At 40.5% G+C, this 4,911-nt stretch overlaps 1 pseudogene; it reads right to left on the bottom strand.

The window, feature by feature from the left end:
• Nucleotides 1-283: 283 nt before the first annotated feature.
• Nucleotides 284-4,596, bottom strand: LOC120547822 (annotated as a pseudogene).
• Nucleotides 4,597-4,911: the final 315 nt, after the last annotated feature.

Raw genomic sequence — 4,911 nt, 5'->3', positions numbered from 1 at the left:
TTCATTACAATAGGGTACATTTTTATGTCATCCATATCTGTGCTCCCATCTGTAGCAAGGCTGTATGGAGATTGCTTCATTGCTTCTGTAATGCACTCATCGTCATGCCAGGCCAGTGTTTTTACTATGGCAGCAGTCTTAGTTCTGCCACAGCCATACTGTTTGGCTATCTCACTATCAGGGAACATCTTCTTAAACAGTGGTCCAGCATGGTCTGCAGCAGCTAATGGCAAGTTGTGTTCTACAATGAATGTAGTGTAAAGGGTTTCTGCGCGGATTGGTCTCAAATCCTGTGGTTGTACAAAGAATGAGTTAATTCTAGTCACTGAGTCTGTAGCAGCCACAATTTTAAATGTTTTTTCCCCTCCACGTGCCGTCGACAGTCTGCAACACACATACACACACACACACACACACACTCTAAAGCCTCTCTTCATAATTTTAGGTTAGACTGTAAAAGTGATTAGGAAAAACTATGATTTCACCTCATTCTAAAAATATCACTTGCTCTGCACTACTACGCTATACTTCTTTCAGTACACCTGCTTTAAAACATGTTTTTCATGATCAATATTTAATTGTATGTTATGTGTGCTTATATAAACTGATATCCATAAATGAATTGCCTTCAATTATTTAATTAAACGGGAACCAACCATTCATATGATAGCTATATTATTACCTGTAGTTCCTTGATGGCCAATGTCAAAATCATAATTACACAAAGTGCAAAAGGCATGATTGGGCAGTTTAGAGGGGCGAAGGCATGGCCACTGCTCTTGATATTTTGTCAGGAACTTCTGAGGGGCACAGACCCGCTTCTTTTTAGGTTTGCTGCCCTCTCTCTCCCTGTCAGTGTCCTCGTCTGACGCCATGCACCACTGCAAGGCGCGCGCACACACACACACACACACACACACACACACACACACACACCATCCTCTTAACATCATGTAGGCCATCTGTCTGCCATGATCTGTTCCTAAATATGAGTAATACTATAAGATTTTTAGTGATGTGTAGCTCAGGTTACTTATGATCTCTATTATAATATAAATATAAATATATATATATATTATAATAGAGATCATAAGTAACCTGGGCTGTAATACTGTAATACTTTTATAGTATGTCCCAAAATACTAGGCCTATAGTAGCCTATTTCTATAAGATTACTATAATACTGTTCCAAAATTGGCCTCCTATACTAACTTATTTATTAAAAATGTAATAACAATAACCTATTTCACCAGTAAATTGCTGGTAAACGACAAAAACAACAACTAGATGGAAAAAGGGTATTTTACAATCACTTTGAATTCACCACGAGATCAGTTTCAAGTGACGCACCGTCTGTTGTTTTTCCGACAGCGGTAGCTGCAGACTGTTATGTCTAGTGTCTCGTCTACAGTGAAATACAGTCACATCGTTTAACGTTAGCAGTCAGCATTTTAACCGTGTTTAATCCAGCTTTTAGCTAATGGTAGGATAACGTTACCTGCTGCCAAGTGTAGTGTTAACTAGTGTCACATGCAGCGATGTTTCTGTTGCCTCTAACGTAGCTACGTTTCGATAGCCCCGCTTGACATTTAAGAGAGGAAGAAACCCTACGCTGTGATTGGTCGAACTCTTCTTCTTTAGTTTTTTTTCCAGCATGCTCGTGGCTGCTACGCTGTTTTAGCATATATGTCAATCGTTTTAGCCTACTACCATCAAGTGTTAGACTGAGACGCTACTGCACGTCAACGAGTGAACTCAAAGCAGTCTGATTTTCGCGTAGTTTAAAGTGACAAAGCGTATCACCGTATTTTGATGTCAAAATGCGTATATACTACGCAAAATGCGTACAGGTTGGCAGGTCTGAATATGTTAAACTTAGAGCGCATACACCCTATCACTCGCTCCACATGGATCCGGACATGAGCTAACTTCCTGGTCTCTTCCACATCTTTTGCATTAAGTTGGCTGTGGCCCCTGGTGAAGGCAGGTATTTTCAGTGTAGCACCCACAAGGGCAACACTTTCTTTAATATCAAATCCACGGTCCGCTAACACTAGGTCTCCAGGCGAGAGCTTTTGAAGAAAGCCACAGTTCTCAGTGATCTGCTTATCACTGGCACGCCCCCCCCCACCCTTTGGAAATGAAAGAGATAGTACCTTGTGGTGTTATGCCAATGAGATATTTCATTGTGTGCCTGCTTTTGTAGTTTGAATATGTCTGTGCCTTTGCACGTAGATTTTGTGCCCTTTCAATGAAAAGCTCAAAGCAGTCAATAATAACAGTAACACGATTCCCAAACAGCTCTACAAACTGATGTGGCATGCTTGCCTGTATACAATGTCGCTTTGGCCAGTACACCAAAGGGCTGAGGTGTGCATGCAGTACATTGATGGTCTCAATGAACAGATTGAAGGGGGGTGGGGCCGAGGGGCATGTTCGACAGGCAGATCAAGTCTTAAGCGCATAAGGGTCAGGAGGAGCATTTGAAAATGAGAGAGTTTTCTTTCTTTTGTTTTTGATTTTGGTAGACTGGGAATGATTTGCATCAGCACACCCATCAATAGACTGAAAGATGGAAGGCCAGTGTAGTACTTCACCTTTGAATCATTGTCTTTGAGAAAATTCTCATCCAGGGCCTTTTTGGAGAGCTCTCCCTTCAGTTTTCGATTCTCCTCCTGCAAGCGGATTATTTCTTTGAGTCTGAGGCTACACATGGTGCACTTCTGCTGTTCATCTGCATTCCCCATTGGGGCACCATCATCCCCTGATGTTTCAGTTTCCATATCTTCCTCTCTCCCTGCATTGTCTGGGGCTGGTGGTAGGGGCCGAGTGTCTTGTCCTTCCATCTCAGCCAGAGGTGCAGAGTACTCTGATTGTAATAACAATAAGAAGAATAAACTGTAAATCTCTGTACTTGCGTGATGCCCAAAAACAGTGTAATCTGGATAAAAATGATCCCGATTTGAAAATTCCATGTTTTTGTATCTGTGATCAGGGACCAGTTCAAAAGTAATCCTTGATTCCACACATCAATTTATCAATCTGGATCACTTTGATCCAAATGACACTTTTGAAGAACTGGGCCCAGGGATGTGACTTTCACACCATACTTTTGTTACTGATAGCTGCTCCAAGTATTTCAAGACTGTTACATTAGCATGCCAAATGCCTAATGACCTCCTAGAATGACTGGCCTTTGTGTCAGAAAAGCTACAACTCTGTGTGAAAGGTACTTACACTTCTGTTCATAAGGTTGGGGTCGGTACGATTTTAAATGCTTTTAAAAGAAGTCTCTTCTGCCAACCATGGCTGCGCATATTTGATTAAAAATACAACAAAAATCAGTTATAGTATTAAATATTATTCCAGTGTAAATCATCTGTTTTCTATGTGAATATATAGTAATTTATTCCTGTGATCAAAGCTGAATTTTCAGCATAATTACTCCAGTCTTCAGTGTCGCATGATCCTTCACAAATCCGTATAATATGAGGATTTGATGCTCAAGAAACATTTATTATTATTATTATCAATGTTGAAAACAGTTGTCGGTCTGTCAGTTGTACAGTTTTTTTTCAGGATTCTTTGATGAATAGGAAGTTCAAAAGAACAGCATTTGTTTGAAATAGAATCTTTTGTAACATTATATAGGTCTTTACTGTCACTTTAGATCGATTTAATTATTCCTCGATAAATAAAAGTATTGATTTCTTCCCTCCAAAAAATAAAAAATAAAATTGTCACTGACCCCAAACTTTTGAACGGCAGTGTAGGTTCAATCCTTTGTTTAGATAAAGAAACACCATTGGACATAAAATATGAGTCTACTTGCGTCTGTTACTAATATTTACCTGGGAACAAATGTGCTTCTTCATTCAACTCCGTCTCATGACCGGTGTGGACAGTGCCCGGCGATGGGGGTGGATTCATGGGACCTTCCATTTCAATTGCAGGTGTAGTGTTGTCTGACAGTAACAATAAAAAGAAATTTTGTGTCATATCACAACCTCTATTCCTAAGGAATCCAGATTAGCTATACACAGGGGGCAACATATATTGTATTCTTTTACTAATTAACCTGGGTATAAAGGTGCTGCATTATCCAACTCAGCCTCAGGACCAGTGTGGTCAGTGCCTAGGGATGGGGGTTGCGGTTGTTGTGACCTTGTCGCTCTTCTCCTAAAACGCTTAAACCGGTCTGTGTTCGTAGCATTGACCTCAGTATGGCCGAGGTACAGAGAAGGGGCCCAGTCAGGATCACACTCCAACATTTCATAGGCAGGTTTGCCTGCAAACAGTCACCAAATAAATTGCTATGTAGCCTAGATGTACAACATTTAAAACTACGCTTTAGTACATTGGTAGCTCATTTTCTAGCCATGTCATGCTAGTTAACAGTTCATTTTCTAGCCATGTCATGCTAGTTAACGGTCTGGTTAAGTCAAACAAAACACGCTGGTTATTTGCCCACAACATAACATTTACAGAGAGTAATTGTAACTTACCTTTGTGAAAATGCTTTGAAGACACCATCACGTGTGGTGGAGTGTTATCGAAGGTAATCTTGGGCCTCCTTACTGCTGCTATCCATGCCATTCGTCGCCTTTTTGTCACCTCTGAAACATGGCTTGTACTATTATTTTTCCACGCTTGAAAACGATAAAAGGATATTCTGTTCTTAAGCTTTATGCCACTTCTATCGTGAGAACGACTATTACAGTTTATAACACAGTAGGTAGACGGCATCTTGAACACTGTGTTTTTCCCTTTATGCAAACAAGTTCGGCGCCTTATGTTTGTGCCGCGGATTCCCAAAATGCTTTGCGTTCACCACGGGAATACGTCATGATGACGACACATTAGCAAACTCTGTTGGACTTTGGGTTAGAATTTTTTGACAGTTTTCAGTGG

This window comes from Perca fluviatilis, chromosome 19 (assembly GCF_010015445.1).
Source record: "Perca fluviatilis chromosome 19, GENO_Pfluv_1.0, whole genome shotgun sequence".
In the NCBI taxonomy this organism is placed as follows: Eukaryota; Metazoa; Chordata; class Actinopteri; order Perciformes; family Percidae; genus Perca; species Perca fluviatilis.
Note: the sequence above shows the minus strand (reverse complement) of the source record. Positions and strands in the feature narration are given on the sequence as shown.